This window comes from Schistocerca cancellata, chromosome 12, assembly GCF_023864275.1.
Source record: "Schistocerca cancellata isolate TAMUIC-IGC-003103 chromosome 12, iqSchCanc2.1, whole genome shotgun sequence".
NCBI classification, from domain to species: Eukaryota; Metazoa; Arthropoda; class Insecta; order Orthoptera; family Acrididae; genus Schistocerca; species Schistocerca cancellata.
Window position 1 is genome coordinate 67,818,806 of NC_064637.1, and position 20,420 is coordinate 67,839,225.

The following is a 20,420-nucleotide window of genomic DNA, read 5'->3' on the forward strand; positions in this document are numbered from 1 at the left end:
CATACTGTTACGCCGTAGATGCTACAGAGAATGTGAAGCCAGTTCGAGTATTGAGTTGATGTCGACAGAGTGTCTGGAGGGGGTCCTATTGACCCCTTATGAAAATGATTTATACTGAAAAAACTTTAAGTACTCTTCACATTTATTAATTACCCAAGGTTCCATCATGTTTCTTTGATGAAATATAGATTTTCAAACTTGTGTTATTCTTTTTAAATCACCCTGTATTGTGGGTGATACTTATCACAGAAACAACCGAAGCACAAATTTTCGCAGCATCACGTGCATTTTATGAAAGCAATCGTCTTGAGCGATTTTCTTGAGCGACACTGGGAAACACAATTCTTTTGCATTCAAAAAGATTTCTCTTCCATCCGCTAATTTCGACGCGAACCATGCGTATCTAATAATGATTTAAAAATTTGAATGCGTTGAATTGTTATACGATTAGTGAATGTACTTTTATCGAATCTTCCCTAGAAGCGATCTCTCTATTGTCTTCATCAAGTCGGGAACATTTATAATTTCACACAGCTTACACTGAAACTTCCTTGCAGATTATAACTGTGTGCTGTACCGAGACTCGAACTCGGGACGTTTGCCTTTCGCGGGCAAGTGTTCTACCATCTGAGCTACCCAAGCACGACTCACGCCCCGTGTTCACAGCTTTACTTCTGCCAGTACCTCGTCCCCTACCTTCCCAGCTTCATAGAAGCTCTGCTGCGAACCTCGCAGAACTAGTCGTGCTGTGACGACGGGGCGTGAGTCGTGCTTGGGTAGCTCAGATGGTAGAGCACTTGCCCGCGAAAGGCAAAGGTCCCGAGTTCGAGTATCAGTCCAGCACGCAGTTTTGATCTGCCAGGAAGTTTCATATCAGCGGACATTCCGCTGCAGAGTGAAAATCTCACTCTGGAGACACCTTATACTGTTTGTTGACATTCTTTGAAATAAAATTGAAAAATTCTCTCGATTTTGAGACAAAAAAAAAACAACAAGAGCAGGATTCGAAGACGGTACCTCCAGCGCGGTAGCCGTGAACCTTTACCGCTGCCCTACGCTAACTTGCTAGAAACATAAGTAATGTTACATGTCTACAAAGCGCACAATGAACTTCAAAATCGGTTTTCACAAAAACCAAGGCCCGTCGCTAAGAAACCAGATAGCCTGGTACTCGAGTAAGTCTACAAAGTATTTGAAGCGCATCAAAATCCGTGATTTACAGTTTTGAGGGTCCTCTTGTGAGACTTAAAAAGCTCTCTAGAACCATATAGGTTCATTTACGTATTTAAGTGATTATCAAAGGTTGATGTAAGTGCGGGGAAAGTCATAGCAAATGTGAGGTTCTGGTGCATTAATAGGGAGTGTAATCCCCAGAAAGTGAATGCAAGCATGCAAACCTGCACGCATTGTGTCGTTCAGGGACCAGATGTCAGTCTGTAGGAGACAGTTTCATGCCTGTTGCACTTCGTCGGTCAATCCATGGACGGTTAATGCTGGTTATAGATGATGGTGGAGTTGTCCCATTATTTCACACACGTACTTGATTGGAGGCAAATCTGGTGATCTAGCAGACCAAGCCAAAATGCAGACACTCGGTAGAGCGTGTTGGTTAGCAACAGCGGTATGTGGGCGTGCGTTATCCTCTTGGAAAACACACCGTGAAATGGTGTTCGCGAATGGCAGCAGAACAGGTCGAGTGTACAGACTGTCGTAGACGTTTGCAGTCATGGTGCTTGGGTTAACCACGAGAATACTTCTGCTGCCACATGAAATTGTACCGCAGACAACAACTCTAGGTGCAGATCCCATGCGTCTAGCCCGCAGACCAATAGGTTACAAGCGCTCACTGGCATCTTCCTGACCAAAACAGGGCCACGAATGGCACTGTGACAGCGCCGATTTTTATCAGAAAACAGTACAGATCTCCACTCCGCACTCCAGTGGTATTTCGCTTGCCACTACTTAAGTCCCAAACGGCGGTGGTTTGGGGTCAGTAGAAAGCACGCTACGATGAGCCTGGCTCGGAGCTGTCCATGATGTAACCGACGTGTAACACCTCGGTGTGTCACTGAAGACACACCTGCAACTTGAATTTGCTGCTGCAGATGCAGTACGATGCAGCAAAGCGATACGTCAAACCCGATTGTCACTTGGTAGTACCACGTGGCCGTGCGGAGCCCGGTCACTTTGCGATCGTACCTTCCCATATTCACTGCTGCTTGCAGTCATGTACGCTACAGGCCATTAAAATTGCTACACCACGAAGATGACGCGCTACAAACGCGCAATTTAACCGACAGCGAGAAGATGCTGCGATATGCAAATGATTAGCTTTTCAGAGCAGTCATACAAGGTTGGCGCCGGTGGCGACACCTACAACGTGCTGACATGAGCAAAGTTTCCAACCGATTTCTCATACACAAACAGCAGTTGACCGGTGCTGCCTGATAAACGTTGTTGAGATGCCTCGTGTAAGCAGGAGAAATGCGTACCATCACGTTTCCGACTTTGATAAAGGTCAGATTGTAGCCTATCGCGATTGCGGTTTATCGTATCGCGACATTGCTGCTCGCGTTGGTCGAGATCCAATGACTGTTAGCAGAATAAGGAATCGGTGGGTTCACGAGGGTAACACGGAACGCCGTGCTGCATCCCAACGGCCTCGTATCACTAGCAGTCGTGATGACAGGCATCTTATCCGCATGGCTGTAACGGATCGTGCAGCCACGTCTCGATGCCTGAGTCAAAAGATAGGGACGTTTGCAAGACAACAACCATCTGCACGAACAGTTTGACGTCATTGCAGCAACATGGACTATCAGTTCGGAGACCGTAGCTGCGGTTACCCTTGACGATGCATCACCGACAGAAGCACCTGCGATGGTGTACGCAACGACGAACCTGGGTGCACGAACGGCAAAACGTCATTTTCTTGGATGAATCCAGGTTCTGTTTACAGCATCGTGACGGTCGCATCCGTTTTTGGCGACATCGCGGTGAACGCACATTGGAAGCGTGTATTCGTCATCGCCATACTGGCGTATCACCCGGCGTGATGGTATGGGGTGCCATTGGTTACACGTCTCGGTCACCTCTTGTTAGCATTGACGGCACTGTGAACAGTGGACGTTACATTTCAGATGTGTTACGACCCGTGGCTCTACCCTTCATTCTATCCCTGCGAGACCCTACATTTCAGCAGAATAATGTTCGACCGCATGTTGCAGGTCATGTACGGGCCTTTCTGGATGCAGAAATTGTTTGACTGCTGCCCTGGCCAGCACATTATCCAGATCTCTCGCCAATTGAAAACGTCTGGTCAATGGTGGGTGAGCAACTGTCTCGTCACAATACGCCAGTCACTACTCTTGATGAACTGTGGTATCGTGCTGAAGCTGCATGGATAGCTGTACCTGTACACGCCATCCAAGCTCTATTTGACTGAAATGTAGGGTCTCGCAGGGATAGAATGAAGGGTAGAGCCACGGGTCGTAACACATCTGAAATGTAACGTCCACTGTTCACAGTGCCGTCAATGCTAACAAGAGGTGACCGAGACGTGTAACCAATGGCTCCCCATACCATCACGCCGGGTGATGCGCCAGTATGGCGATGACGAATACACGCTTCCAAGGTGGTTGTTCTGGGTACTGATTTCTCAGGATCTATGAACCCAAATTCCGTGAAAATGTAATCACATGTCAGTTCTAGTATAACGTATTTGTCCAATGAATACCCGGCTAGCAGTTTACAACGGCTACATTTCCCCTAAGTCGTCCTGCAGTATAGCGGGAGAAACATTCATCTTCTCGCAGCCATGTTAAATAAACTCGTTCGAACTCGCCGAGATGTTGAGTATACCGTGTCCTTTGTCTTACAGGCATTCTTGACTAACGTCAACTCGAAATGTCCAATCTCAAAGGTAACTAACGCTCACGACTGTTAAGGGGAGGTTTACTATCTTTGGCGCGAAAAAAAGCATGTTATTTGAGAATTTTTTTTCGGGATGTGCTATAGATATCAATGTCAAATTTGGTCAAAATGTTTATTAATATTTTCTCTACAAACTGGAATTTTTCCGACCGGAAATATCGAAGAGCAAAGCGGAAGTGACGTGGAACTAAACAAAATTTCGATGTAGACCTCCACGCGCGGTATGTCACAGGTCAGCCGGCTCGTCTGAAATCCAAACTGAGTTGACGTTATCGAAGTATATAAGATTCTTTAGAAGTCGTACCTCGCTTAAGTTATTATGACCATAAGAAACAAAATGGCTGCAATTTGAGAAAAAAAGGTTTTTTCATCGATTTTTCAACTTCGTCGGCCAAGTAAAAATATTTATAGTTGATGGATCGGAAAGAAAGTGGTGCAACTCCTATACAATTTAGTTAGCTTTGTCGGAAACATAGAATCATGCCAATCGGTTCAGTAGATTTGAAAGAGTCATTACGTGAAAAACGCGTTTGAAGTTTTGACTACATATAAATGCAATATTGTGCAACGAACGTTCAATCTGCTATTCCTGATCCATTACCTAGACTTTCCTCTTCTTCATAGAGGGCGTTCTGCTCGATCCGGGCCATCCTGCGCTAGTCCAGAGCCGCTCGTACGGCCGGTGACAAGCGGTTTTCGGCCTTTTGAATCCGGTGGTCGTCCGAATGCTCGGCGTACTGATTCGCATAGAGTCCCAGCGTGACGTCCATCGTCATGGTTTTCACTATTGCTTAATACCCGTCGTTGAAGCTACTTACTGACAGGAAAACCGCAATCTCCACAGTCTTCATACCAGAATACGCAAATGCTCAGCGGGCTAACTTCCAAACACGCGTGTTCAAAGTTTCATTTGAATTTTGTGCGTTTCCTCCCAAGCACCGGTACAATAACTCGTCCTCCGAAAGAAAAAAAACTGGTGCGTGAAAAAGGGCGATTTCAGGCAGGTGCATTTTTTTGTTAAACCGCGAATAACAAACATTTCCGTTCCGTATTCGGAAAAACCGTTTCAGGGGCCGGATTCTAAACACATTTGTGGATCCAAAAATGCAATTTTAAAAAATCAATTTTTTTAACTACAAGATAGTAAACCTGCCTTTAAAGCGCATATTTAAAGCAAACCTGATTTTGATCCTCACAGTGGCGCTACTGGCTACATTTGTATGCGACTGGCGCAAAACTGGAATAGATATTATCTTTCAGACGTGGAAACGTTCTCATCAACTCGTTTATCTCACTCAGCTGCTTTAGGTGTCGGGATTTCTTTCCGCCAGTGTATGTAGCCGTAACATCACGAAGTCGTATGAAAGGTAATGAGAACGTCATGATGGTAGTTAGGAAGACGAATGCTCAACTTCGATTTCTTGACAGAACTGTGGGGAAGTATAGCTCATGCATAAAGGAGATGCCGTATACAACGCTAGTGCGAAACACAAGGTCGGATTAAATGAAGAAATCGAACCAATAAAGAGGTGAGCTGCTAGATTTGTTATGGTACGTTCGATCAGCACCGCAGTATTATCGAGATGCTTTGTGAACTCAAATGGGAATACCTGGAGGGAAGACGCTGCTCTTTCCGCAAGACTCTACTGCGCAGATTTAGAGAAATGGCGTTCGAGGGCAACAGCAAAACGAATGTACTGGAGCCGAAGTATATTTCGCGGGAGCACCATGAAGTTAGGAAGCGAGGAATCAGAGTTCGAATGAAAGCCTATAGACAGTAGCTTTTCCCTCGCTCTGTTTGCAAGTGGAACAGGAGAGGAAATGACTAGTAACAGTACAAGGTACCTTCTGCCATGCACCGTATGTAGATGAACGTACTTGGTAACTATGTCATTACTGAGCCAGCCGCTGTGGTGAAGCGGTTTTAGGCGCTTCAGTCCGCAACCGCGCTGCTGCAGCGGTCACAGGTTCGAATCCTGCCTCAGGCATGGATGTGTGTGATGTCCTTAGGTTAGTTAGGCATAAGAAGTTCTAAGTCTAGGGGACTGATGACCTAAGATGTTAAGTCCCATAGTGTTTGGCGCCATTTAATTTCATTTGTCATTACTGAGGTTTCTTTATGACAAAACAACTCACCAAGCTGTCCTGTAGTAAATCGGAGGGAAGAGAAGAGGTGCTTTGTATCACTCTTTCATTTCAAAGTTGGTGGCAAAAAATAAATAAATAAAATAAAAATAAAAATATTAAAAAAATGACGCGAGCTGATACATTCGTTGTCAGAGAGTCCAGCTCACCAAATCATAAAAAAACCATTAATTCAAAGACAAAGTAGTCCTTTTCCGAAGATGCTTTTTTCACAGCATTTCCGAGAAAGTCAATACATGGTGGAACGCCTTGTAGCTCGGATGCAGTCTTAAATCCGTTGAAAGGTCTCTGTTGGGTTCCTTTCATGTTAATTTCTTAAATCTGTTGTCATTTACGGCATAAATTCCTCTTCTAAATTTACTGTGGCGTTTCTGACTATCTGGGAGGAGACTGAGTAGTGGAACGTGTTACTTTTACACATAAACAAGAACGATCTGTCACACTACTTTAAAACACAGTTTATATGTAATTCATGTCACACAGTCTCATACGGAACCTACATCCGCTTTCTTTTATATACTGTATATAATAAGATACTGTCATCCCCCTTCCCTTCTGTGTGAGAGGATGAAAGCAAATGTATTTCTAGTTGCATGCTTGAGGGTAGCAGACAAGCCTGTCTGCTAGAGAACAGTAGGACCAATGTCGGAACAGGTAGCTACGCTTTCTAAAAGCAAAGAGGTTTCTATCCTTAGTACGGTCCTGTCCGTCCCTTGTCATGTTGGTATAGGAAGCTGCCCCTCTGGCCACTTCCGTTTGTATTTGTGAGCCACCCTCAGGAAGGGACCAGGCCAGTCTGTCCGTGGCGAGCGTCTGAAGTGGTAAGATCTCCGGCTAAGCGCGTGTCTGCTAAGTCCGTAGGACAATGGATTTCTTAAGTTCAGCCTAACTGAAAATTTAATCACCTTTATTTCAGGTTTAGCTCTAAAATATCTAATGTTATCTTAAATTTCAACGCAGTGCAATTCGAGTGTGAAGTTCAGAATATATTACGGTAGTTGCTTTGTCACTACTTTATGAGTAAAGTGGAACCACGTGTTGATCAGTAACTCTAACTAGCATCATCAGTCTTCAATGCGAATGTGCGTGAGATTATAACGTCTCGTCTTGGCAATATTTTTCAATATAGCAACTTTTCTTTATGTTCAACCCACGTGGGGTATAGTTTGTGAGACCAGTACGACGTGCTCATACAATGGTTTGACCCTTCAGGTTAATAGTATGACGATATTAACCAGTTTGAGGTTTTTCTTTTGTAAATTGCTTTCCGATCTAATTTATTTTAATTATCAAAATTATTGTGGAGTTACACTCTTTGTGTAAACCAAGTTGACCACGTGAAGCATGTGGTGTAGTCATCAAAGTAGCCCTCAGCTACTCTTTTCGGGAATATTTCACAGGGAGTTAGTATGTATTTAGTATACCAGTGTGTGCTAATTACATGACGGACAGGATTGTGCTACGAACGTAACTTCTTTGGGTGAAAATTGAATAGGTTGGTTGCGGTTAATTTCCTCTCGCATATGTTTCAACGTTCTTCGTGTGTTATTTTATGAATGCAGTGGTGTATGCAGTCTCCCAATCTTGGCTCCATATTTGATGTGTTCCGTAAGATTACAAACTCACATTTTCACAATCCTAAATAAGGCACCAGTTTAGTTATGAAGCAAGTTTAATATGCTGAAATTTCAATGATCAATGCTAAAATAAATTTCCAAATATAAACTGATTTATTTCTTTTTATTTAAATTCTCTTTTTTATATATATGTCACCGGTTGTCGTATGACTATTAAAAGATTATAATTAATGTTAGTCTGGTTGGGAATTTGGTAAGCTAGACTGGATACCTGGTGAAACAGTTGCGCAGTAATGCAAGGTTAACTTCCCCAGACAGCTCACAGCTTTTAACCCGCTTTTATTGTCTATCAGCACCGCTTACACCACAAATTAAAGCAACAACGTTACACCGTCTTCAAGCCAGCCCAGTGCTTATCATCCCATTCACCAATGGCGATTCTTCGAAACTTGCGCTAAATACGTGGTTGTCGTCGACGTCCAAGAACAGCTCTTTTCAGTCGATCCCACACACTTTCGACTGGGTGCATAGCAGGGAAACAGGCAAGTCACTCCATTCTGGTGGTCTTAGCATGCTCAAGGGACGTCTTCCCAAGAACAGATCGATGAGCACCAGATTTGTCATCCATCATTACGAAACTCTGAATGAAATATTGGCGATAGGGTCACACTATTCGTTGTAGAACTTCGTCCCTGGATTGTACAGCAGTGAGTTTGCTCTCAAAAACCGCGAGAGATGATTGGGACCCCAGTATATCACTCGACCACCACCATGTTACACATGTGGGACACAGTGTTGGAGCCGTTCGATATTACTGGGTTGCCTGCGATTGTTAGGTTACCTACAGAGCCGAGTATTGTCCGTAAACAAGAACCTTCGCCAACGCTGGTCTGTCCATTTTGCATAATTTCTTTTTCGTCTGTTGTCGGTGGTGTGGTGTCCAGTTTGGTGCTCGCCGTGGAAGTAACAATTTGATGCGATACATGATGTCCTGTAGGCTCTTCGAACATTGAATTCATTTCTGGAGCACGCAAGCCACAGTTTCTCTGAATCAAAAATCTTTGAAATCGATAATACTGTGGATGGCCTCTGCAGTGTAGGTCCTCCATATTATCTGTCATTTGGAACCGATTGCATTTCTGCACCGACAAAAATTCCATCGTTGACAAGCCTTCTACGCGTAAGTTAGCACTCATGTTTACTGTGTGTATGTTTATAGACAGCCGGCCGGAGTGGCCGAGCGGTTCTAGGCGCTTCAGTCTGGAACCGCGTGACCGCTACAGTTGCAGGTGCCAATCCTGCCTCGGGCTTGGATAAGTGTGATTTCCTTACGTTAGTTAGGTTTAAGTACTTCTACGTTCTAGGGGACTGATGACCTTAGATGTTAAGTCCCATAGTGCTCAGAGCCATTTGAACCATTTGTTTATAGACAATGTCAGGCGGTGACTTTCCGATCGCTATAAAAACCGTCCCAGGAGCAACAGAATAGCATCACATGTCGAGTGATCCATATTGACGTGTACGTAATTTCTCACATTTGTGGACTTGAAGAAGACTTTTAACAGTGCTGACTGGAATACTTTCTTTGATACTCTGAAGGCAGTAGGGGGTAAAGTACAGGGAGCGAAAGGTTATTTACAACTTATACAAAAACTAAACAGCAGACGTAAGAGTCGAGGAGCATTAAAGGGAAGTAGTGGTTGGGAAGGAAGTGAGGCTACAAGCACATCCCCTGTATTTTCCAATATGTATATTGAACAAGCAGTACAGGAAACCAAACAAGAATGTGGAGCAGGAATTAAAGTTCCGGGAAATTAAATAAAAGTTTTGAGGTTTGCCGTTGACCACTTGATTCTCTTAGCGATAGCGAAGGATTTGGAAGAGCAGCTGAATGATTTGGACATTGAAACTTCCTGGCAGATTAAAACTGTGTGCCGGACCGAGACTCGAACTCGGGACCTTTGCCTTTCACGGGCAAGTGCTCTACCAACTGAGCTATCCAAGCACGACTCACACGCCGTCTGGTTGCAGGAGAGCTTCTGCAAATTTTGGAAGGTAGGAGACGAGGTACTGGCAGAAGTAAAGCTGTGTGAAGGGGGCGTGAGTCGTGCTTGGGTAGCTCAGTTGGTAGAGCATTTGCCCGCGAAAGGCAAAGGTCCCGAGTTCGAGTCTCGGTCCGGCACACAGTTATAATCTCCCAGGAAGTTTCATATCAGCGAACACTCCGCTGCAGAGTGAATATCTCGTTCTGGATTTGGACGATAGGAGGATAGAAGACGAACGCGGTTTTAGGCGGTTCAGTCCGGAACCACGCGACTTCTACGGTGGCAGGTTCGAATCCTGCCTCTGACATGGATGTGTGTGATGTCCTAAGGTTAGTTAGGTTTAAGTAGTTCTAAGTTCTGGGGAACTGATGACCTCAGATGTTAAGTCCCATAGTGCTCAGAGCCATTTGAACCATTTCTTTGAAGAGGAACGTCAGCAAAAGGAAAACAAGTAATGGAATGTAGCGGCATCACATCAGGTGATGCTGGGGGAAGTAGATTGGCAAACGAGGCACTTGCAGCGGTAGATGTGTTTTGCTGTTTGGGTAGCAAAATAATTGATAATGACGAAAGTAGAGAAGATATAAAATGTAGACTGGCTATGGCAAGGAAAGCATTTCTGAAGAGGAATTTGTAAACATCGATTATAGATTTAAATTTCAGGAAGTCCTCTCTGAAAGTGTTTGTTTGGAGTGTAGCCTTGCATGGAAGTGAAACATGGACGATAAACAGTTTAGACCAGAAGAGAATAGAAGCTTTTGAAATGTGGTTCTAGAGAAGGAAGTCGAAAATTAGATTGTTAGATCACACTACTAATGAGCAGATACTGAATAGAATTCGGGAGACGAGAAATTTGGCGCATAACTTCACTAAATAATGGATATCTGCGTACATACATAGTTGAAATGGAGGACACTGGGACGTCAACTGGTATAAATTTTTATTAAAAATGAAGAAATTCCTTCAGCTGTATTTCAGGTGTCGATTTTATTTTGGCAACTAGTTTCAACGTTGTAAGTACCCACCTTCCACACGGAGCATGTCCGTATTTCACCACCGACTTCTACTACCAGCCGCACGCAGTTGACGTCAAGAAGCGTATGGGCCAGAAGATGACGTTGTTACAACGTTGAAACTAGTTGCCAAAATAAAATCGACATATTATATACAGCTGTAGGAATTTCTTCATTGATTCAAACGGAGATTGGATGCCGTGTACAGGTACAGCTGCCCATGCAGCTTCAACACGATACCACATTCATCAAGAGTAGTGACTGGCGTATTGTGACGAGCCAGTTGCTCGGTCACCATTAACCAGACGTTTTCAATTGGTGAGAGATCTGGAGAATGTGCTGGCCATGGCAGCAGTCGAACATTTTCTGTATCCAGAAAGGCCCGTACAGAACCTGCAACATGCGGTCGTGCATTATCCTGCTGAAATGTAGGGTTTCGCAAGGATCGGAAGGGTAGAGCAACGGGTCGCAACACATCTGAAATGTAACGTCCACTGTTCAAAGTGCCGTCAATGCGAACAAGAGGTTACCGAGACGTGTAACCAGTGGCACCCATGCCATCACGCCGGGTGATACGCCAGTATGGCGATGACGAATACACGCTTTCAATGTGCGTTCACCGCGATGTCGTCAGACACGGATGCGACCATCATGATGTTATAAACAGAACCTGGATTCATCCGAGAAAATGACGTTTTGCCATTCGAGCACCCCGGTTCGTCGTTGAGTACACCATCGCAGGCGCTCCTGTCTGTGATGCAGCGTCAAGGGTAACCGCAACCATGGTCTCCAAGCTGACAGTCCATGCTGCTGCAAACGACGTCGAACAGTTTGTGCAGATGGTTGTTGTCTTGAAAATGTCCCCATCCGTTGACTCAGGGATCGAGACGTGGCTGCACGATCCGTTACAGCCATGCGGATAAGATGCCTGTCGTCTCGACAGCTAGTGATACGAGGCCGTTGGGATCCAGCACGGCGTTCCGTGTTACCCTCGTGAACCCACCGATTCCATATTCTGCCAACAGTCATTGGAGCTCGACCAGCGCGAGCAGCAATGTCGCGATACGATAAACGGCAATCGCAATAGGCTACAATCCGACCTTTATCAAAGTCAGAAACGTGATGGTACGCATTTCTCCTGCTTACACGAGGCATCACAACAACGTTTCACCAGGTAACGCCCCGGGTTCCTGGGTTCGATTCCCGGCGGGGTCAGGCAATTTTCTCTGCCTCGTGATGACTGGGTGTTGTGTGATGCCCTTAGGTTAGTTAGGTTTAAGTAGGGGACTGATGACCGTAGATGTTGAGTCCCATAGTGCTCAGAGCCATTTGAACCATTTTTGAACCAGGTAATGCCAGTCAACTGCTGTTTGTGTATGAGAAATCGGTTGGAAACTTCCCTCATGTCAGCACGTTGTAGGTGTCGCCACCGGCGTCAACCTTGTGTGAATGCTCTGAAAAGCCAATCATTCGCATATCACAGCATCTTCTCCCTGTCGGTTAAATTTCACGCCTGTAGCACGTCATCTTCGTGGAGTAGCTATTTTAATGGCCAGTAGTGCCAACAACAACGTAATTTCTTCGGCGTATTCACCTGTGACGCCGTGTGGTACGCCCGACACGAGCTCTGCGAGAACCACAGTCGGTGGCCCGCAGTGCGCACGCGAGTGAACTTGACGCCGCGAACCGCGCGAGCAAAACCGACGCCAGAGAGGCCCGGCCGCGAAACCAGAGCCACGAGGTAGTTTACACTGTAAACAGCAGAGCGACGTGCGTCCCTGAGCGCGGCGCATCCCGCTGTTTACACGGGCCAGACGCGACCTCCCGGAAATAACAGGCCCGCCGAAAACACAAAGATAATAGCGGCGCGCAGCAGGTAGCGTTACGGCGGTGCGCCACGAGTCCCTACTAGAGACGGCCGTGAACGTGGCGGAGCGGCTGAGCTACAGCGCTCAAAACTCCGGTGCGCAGTAGCACCTGCGGCGGTATGAAAACGAAAACAGCCCCGCGGCGCCGCGGAAACAGCAGTGTAAACAGATACCGCCTGCCCACTGTTATTGTTACAACCTGTTTGTTACAACGCACGACGCCTCCCTGACAGCTGATATAATGCCGACGCCCTACCTGCGGCTGTTATGAATACATTTTATCCAGACAAAACAACCTCGCGGTACTCTCATTCCGTTATTTTTCATCGCTCCAGCAGCTGAACAATTGTTTTCTGTACTAACAAGCGCGTCTTATTTTCAGAACGCACTCAGAAGGGGTATCTATGACAGAACACGGCACTGTATTGCACTTCGCTGCCACTCAGATACCGGCTTCCCGGGTTCGATTCCCGGCGGGGTCAGGGATTTTCTCTGCCTCGTGATGACTGGGTGTTGTGTGATGTCCTTAGGTTGGTTGGGTTTAAGTCGTTCTAAGTACTAGGGGACTGATAACCATAGAAGTTAAGTCCCATAGTGCTCAGAGCCATTTGAACCATTTGAACCACTCAGATAGAAATAAACGGTTATGTAAACTGAATGGGGATGTGAGAGAAACGAAAAGAATTAATGGTACCAGCGGCATCGGGATTTTGTGGAGAGCCATCGGCGACGAGTGGAAATCTGTACCGAGCTTGGACTCGAACCTGCGATACCATGCTTACTGGGCAGTTGCGTTAGCCACAGCATCACGCAGACATGGTGTTTATCACAAATGCGCGGACTATTGTAGTGGGTCGCGAAATTGAAGCGTCACCCATCCACCCGTGTCAGCCCAGTTTGCAGGTGACTATACGTTTAATTTAGTTTGTTTACATATTTTTCTTATTATTGGCAATAGATGTGAATTATCTAAAACTTTTGTATTTTTTTTATGTGTTTCATGTACGGAGAGGGCGGCGCAACGAACGGAGACAGCATCTTCGTTGCCGCGACCAGAGAGGAAATTGCTGGCCGCTATACGTCGCGGGTCGACAGCCGTGGAGCAACAGAAGATCCGGGAACCGAGTTGTTGCGTCGTGCTTCTAAAAATTAAAAATGAATTTTTATACTCTTTTTGTATAACAATGACGTCATAGAGAGCTTAATCTTATTGAAAAGTCAGTCCTATTCTGTTAAGCCTCAGGTTCAAAACGTCTGTATGTAGGAAGTTAATAAAATAGTGGATACTACTAAAGTTGAAACACGTGTTCTGAGGATTTATTTATGGAGAATTATGTAAACTGATTAATAGTATATTTGACAAGATTATTGAATTTTGACAGTGGTCATCGCAACTTTGAATCTATAAGGGTTTAGTCAATGTGTGATTCTGATATCGATTAAGTCAAGATAACGTGTGTCAATATAAGTTCTGAGGAGAAACAAACGAAATTTAAATTGAAAGAGTTTACGCAAACCAATTGGCCCAAGTGACGAAATTCTTTGCTTATGACTCAACTGATGTTTTCCAGTTTCGTTCAAGAACCATTCTGTGACAATTTAAAAAGAATATAAATCATTTTGAAGTGGGTTGTAACTGACGTAGGTGACGAAGTCTGCACATGGTCATATGATAAACGAAAGTCATTCCTAAACAAAACCTATACGTCGTTACACTACACTATCTCGGCACACAACCTGACCGACTCAGATTCACATCTAGCGCCTCCTAGCAGCAGTCCCTGTCCGTACCCTCCGTGATCGCCAATTTTACAAAATGGTTCAAAAGGTTCTGAGCACTATGGGACTCAACTGCTGTGGTCATCAGTCCCCTAGAACTTAGAACTACTTAAACCTAACTAACCTAAGGAGATCACACACATCCATGCGCGAGGCAGGATTCGAACCTGCGACCGTAGCAGCAGCGCGGCTCCGGACTGGAGCGCCTAGAACCGCACGACCACCGCGGCCGGTGAAAGAATTTGCTCCCCTCCTAGCAATAATTTATCGTAGATCGCTTGACCAACGAAAGGTACCTGTTGTTGTTGTTGTTGTTGTTGTTGTTGTGGTCTTCAGTCCTGAGACTGGTTTGATGCAGCTCTCCATGCTACTCTATCCTGTGCAAGCTTCTTCATCTCCCAGTATCTACTGCAACCTACATCCTTCTGAATCTGCTTAGTGTATTCATCTCTTGGTCTCCCTCTACGATTTTTACCCTCCACACTGCCCTCCAATGCTAAATTTGTGATCCCTTGATGCCTCAAAACATGTCCTACCAACCGATCCCTTCTTCTAGTCAAGTTGTGCCACAAACTTCTCTTCTCCCCAATCCTATTCAATACCCCCTCATTAGTTACGTGATCTACCCACCTTATCTTCAGCATTCTTCTGTAGCACTACATTTCGAAAGCTTCTATTCTCTTCTTGTCCAAACTAGTTATCGTCCATGTTTCACTTCCATACATGGCTACACTCCATACAAATACTTTCAGAAACCACTTCCTGACACTTAAATCTATACTCGATGTTAACAAATTCCTCTTCTTGAGAAACGCTTTCCTTGCCATTGCCAGTCTACATTTTATATCCTCTCTACTTCGACCATCATCGGTTATTTTACTCCCTAAATAGCAAAACTCCTTTACTACTTTAAGTGTCTCATTTCCTAATCTAATTCCCTCAGCATCACCCGACTTAATTTGACTACATTCCATTATCCTCGTTTTGCTTTTGTTGATGTTCATCTTATATCCTCCTTTCAAGACACTGTCCATTCCGTTCAACTGCTCTTCCAAGTCCTTTGCTGTCTCTGACAGAATTACAATGTCATCGGCGAACCTCAAAGTTTTTACTTCTTCTCCATGAATTTTAATACCTACTCCGAATTTTTCTTTTGTTTCCTTTACTGCTTGCTCAATATACAGATTGAATAACATAGGGGAGAGGCTACAACCCTGTCTTACTCCTTTCCCAACCACTGCTTCCCTTTCATGCCCCTCGACTCTTATAACTGCCATCTGGTTTCTGTACAAACTGTAAATAGCCTTTCGCTCCCTGTATTTTACCCCTGCCACCTTCAGAATTTGAAAGAGAGTATTCCAGTTAACATTGTCAAAAGCTGTACCTAACGACTGGAAAAAAGCACGGATCATTCCTTTTTTTTTTAAGAAAGGCCTGTCACATCGCGAGTCAATACGCAACAGCATTATTGCAGTAAACTACTTTTCAGTACGGCTCGTAGCTTTGGAGCCGTTGGCGGTGACAGAAACAGCCTCTTGTATCTTAACGTGACTCATTCGCACCTGTCGCTAACCTAGCAGTGGGAAGCGGTACCTGCGTCAATTCGAGTGACAGAATATTCAAACCCCTAAGAATCTAAATAAACAGTATTAAATATTAATCAATTTGGTCAAAAGTCAGTTAAAAGGAAGATTGTGTTAAAATCTCAGCTATCTAGCTGAGATACTTTCAGATTTAGACACAATTACCGTAGTAGGCGCGCGGTTCCGGAGTGAAGCACCTAAAACCACTCGGCCGCAGCGGCCGGCCGCTAATTTTACATTCCCGCTGGAGGTCGAACGTAAATGTGCACCCCCTCTGGTGGTTATGGATTCATCGTTCATCGAGACTAAACAATTATACATGAACGCCTCATATCTGTTCTGTCGGCCATGTGCGAAAGATCGGATTTTACCTCTTCATATTGAAGAGTTTTTAGCAAACAGAACAAAGCATGTTGTTCTCAATGGAGAGACGTCTACAGACGTTAAAGTAACCTATGGCATGCCACAGGGGAGTGTTATGGGACCATTGCTTTTCACAATATATATAAATGACCTAGTAGATAGTGTCGGGAGTTCCATGCAGCTTTTCGCGGATGATGCTGTAGTATATAGACAAGTTGCAGCATTAGAAAATTGTAGCGAAATGCAGGAAGATCTGCAGTGGGTAGGCACTTGGTGCAGGGAGTGGCAACTGACCCTTAACATAGAGAAATGTAATGTATTGCGAATACATAGAAAGAAGGATCCTTTATTGTATGATTATATGATAGCGGAACAAACACTGGTAGCAGTTACTTCTGTAAAATATCTGGGAGTATGCGTACGGAACGATTTGAAGTGGAATGATCATATAAAATTCATTGTTGGTAAGGCGGTTGCCAGGTTGAGATTCAATGGGAGAGTCCTTAGAAAAAGTAGTCCATCAACAAAGGGGGTGGCTTACAAAACACTCGTTCGACCTATACTTGAGTATTGCTCATCGGTGTGCGATCCGTACCAGATCGGGTTGACAGAGGAGACAGAGAAGATCCAAAGAAGAGCGGCGCGTTTCGTCACAGGGTTATTTGGTAAGCGTGATAGCGTTACGGAGATGTTTAGCAAACTCAAGTGGCAGACTCTGCCAGAGAGGCGCTCTGCATCGTGGTGTAACTTGCTGTCCAGGTTTCGAGAGGGTGCGTTTCTGGATGAGGTATCGAATATATATTGCTTCCCCCTACTTATACCTCCCGAGGAGATCACGAATGTAAAATTAGAGAGATTCGAGGGCGCACGGAGGCTTTCCGTTCAACCCGCGAACCATACGCGACTGGACCAGGAAAGGGAAGTAATGACAGTGGCACGTAAAGTGCCCTCCGCCACACACCGTTGAGTGGCTTGCGGAATATAAATGTACATGTAGATGTAGAAGATATACAGTGTGTAACAAAGATATGTGACCAAACTTTCTGGGAACACATTAAATGTATTCGCAATTGAGAATATGGACAACTATCAACTGTAGAATGGAATGACAGGTGAAAATTTATGTCGGACCCGGATTAGAACCTAGATATCCCGCTTATCGCAACCGGTCGTCTTAACATTCGGCTATCCAAGCGGCCAGACCGAAACTTCTATATGTCGCCAACCACACTCTAGAAGCTGTACTTACACATCTACGTTTATTTCCGTACAGGAGAGACAGTTTACTTTGAACTCGCTTGTCCGGCGTCTGCGGATAAATACGACATTGCACTGCCTGTGTTGTTCTGAACTACGATGCAGAGTTCCTTTGGATATTATAAATCATGCGTGTCCTTTGGAATTCAAACCTGGAAGCTGGAGAGATTGAGTAAAAGTCCGTAACCGTTCTTTCCACCAACCTGTCGTCTTCTCAAGTTGTGTCACCAGCGCAGAAGCCAGCTCATCGGATCTTCTTCGGCGGAGGCTGCTATGCTGTCAACTTGAACCTATGATTGTGCTTTTTATGGGATGCCACTTCACCAGGTTAGTCTCTGTATCTATAGAGGACAAGATCTGTAGTACTGACAACGGTGGTAGGCGATGCGTCTCATTAATGTATCCTGTCTGATTATATTTAAACAATTAAAATGGTTCAAATGGCTCTGAGCACTATGTGGGACTCAACATCTTAGGTCATCAGTCCCCTAGAACTTAGAAGTACTTAAACCTAACTAACCTAAGGACATCACACACATCCATGCCCGAGGCAGGATTCGAACCTGCGACCGTAGCAGTCCCGCGGTTCCAGGCTGCAGCGCCTAGAACCGCAAGACCACCGCGGCCGGCATTTAAACAATCAGTCGTTTTATATTGCGTTTTTTTTAACACTCGCCCTAGCTTTCTTAACTGCACGGTAACGTTTCTGACAACTTCCAATATAGAGCACGACATGTTCGTCCCTCCTGAACGACCTAAACATGGTTAAGCGTCCGTCCCTGTAAGACGCCCGAAGTAGAGTTACATGACCGAAGCAGAGTTACATGACCGAAGCAGAGTTACATGACCGAAGCAGAGTTACATGACCGAAGCAGAGTTACATGACCGAAGCAGAGTTACATGACCGAAGCAGAGTTACATGACCGAAGCAGAGTTACATGACCGAAGCAGAGTTACATGACCGAAGTAGAGTTACATGACCGAAGCAGAGTTACATGACCGAAGCAGAGTTACATGACCGAAGCAGAGTTACATGACCGAAGCAGAGAGACGTGTCCGTCCCTCCAGAATGCCCAAACCGGAGTTACATGTCCGAAACGGAGTTACATGTAGCGTCCGAAACAGAGTGACTAGCGCATCCGAAGAACTTCGATTCCTAGGCGCGCCAGAGCTACCTGAAGGTGCCCAAAGCACTTCGGTTGCAATATCGTTATCTTATGTTTCTCAGAACTAGTGGAACTTAATAAACAAAAACGGTAGTCTCGTAGGGTAACCATCAGATATTGTCATACTCAACACTGGGTTAAATACCTTGAAAAGTACGAGGTGCATTCAAGTTCTAAGGCCTCCGATTGTTTTTCTAATTAACTACTCACCCGAAATCGATGAAACTGGCGTTACTTCTCGGCGTAATCGCCCTGCAGACCCGATACGCAATTTAGCTAAAATGATCCTGCCACAGAGAAAGCGTAAGGAGAGCAACGAGAGAAGCGTTCAAGGATTTTGAAAGTAAGGCGTTGTCAACGATTCTGAGTAAAAACCCTAAGAGATCTTGGTCTTATGTCAAATCAGTCGGTGGGTCAAAACCATCTATTCATTCTCTCAGCGACCACACCGGCACCGAAACGGACTATATGGCTCTGGCACTATGGGACTTAACTTCTGAGGTCATCAGTCCCCTAGGACTTAGAACTACTTAAACCTAAGGACACCACACACATCCATGCCCGAGGCAGGAATCGAACCTGCGACCGTAGCGGTCGCGCGGTTCTAAACTGTAGCACCTAGAACCGCTAGGCCACTACGGCCGGCGAAACGGAATACAGCCGAGAAAAGGCCGAAATACTGAATTCGGTCTTCCGAAGTTGTTTCACCGCGGAAGATCGTAACAGTGTTCTTCCTTTCAATCGTCGTACGAAGGTCGAAATGGCAGGTACTGAGATAACCAATCGGCGGAATTGAAAAGCAGCTACAATCGCTGAGTAGTGGAAAGATGTCAGGACCAGATGAGATACCTATAACATTCTATAAGGATTATGCGAAAGAATTTGCTCCCCTCCTAGCAATAATTTATCGTAGATCGCTTGAGCAACGAAAGGTAGCTAACGACTGGAAAAAAGCTCCAAAGCTACGAGCCGTACTGCAAAGTACACTCCTGGAAATTGAAATAAGAACACCGTGAATTCATTGTCCCAGGAAGGGGAAACTTTATTGACACTTTCCTGGGGTCAGATACATCACATGATCACACTGACAGAACCACACGCACATAAACACAGGCAACAGAGCATGCACAATGTCGGCACTAGTACAGTGTATATCCACCTTTCGCAGCAATGCAGGCTGCTATTCTCCCATGGAGACGATCGTAGAGATGCTGGATGTAGTCCTGTGGAACGGCTTGCCATGCCATTTCCACCTGGCGCCTCAGTTGGACCAGCGTTCGTGCTGGACGTGCAGACCGCGTGAGACGACGCTTCATCCAGTCCCAAACATGCTCAATGGGGGACAGATCCGGAGATCTTGCTGGCCAGGGTAGTTGACTTACACCTTCTAGAGCACGTTGGGTGGCACGGGATACATGCGGACGTGCATTGTCCTGTTGGAACAGCAAGTTCCCTTGCCGGTCTAGGAATGGTAGAACGATGGGTTCGATGACGGTTTGGATGTACCGTGCACTATTCAGTGTCCCCTCGACGATCACCAGTGGTGTACGGCCAGTGTAGGAGATCGCTCCCCACACCATGATGCCGGGTGTTGGCCCTGTGTGCCTCGGTCGTATGCAGTCCTGATTGTGGCGCTCACCTGCACGGCGCCAAACACGCATACGACCATCATTGGCACCAAGGCAGAAGCG

At 45.4% G+C, this 20,420-nt stretch overlaps 2 non-coding genes across 2 annotated transcripts; one reads left to right on the forward strand and one right to left on the reverse strand.

The window, feature by feature from the left end:
* Positions 1 to 9,586: 9,586 nt before the first annotated feature.
* On the reverse strand, positions 9,587 to 9,661 carry Trnas-uga (transfer RNA serine (anticodon UGA)). The gene has a single exon. It is a non-coding gene; the product is annotated as a tRNA-Ser (tRNA).
* Positions 9,662 to 9,763: 102 nt separating this feature from the next.
* Positions 9,764 to 9,838, forward strand: Trnas-cga (transfer RNA serine (anticodon CGA)). The gene has a single exon. It is a non-coding gene; the product is annotated as a tRNA-Ser (tRNA).
* Positions 9,839 to 20,420: the final 10,582 nt, after the last annotated feature.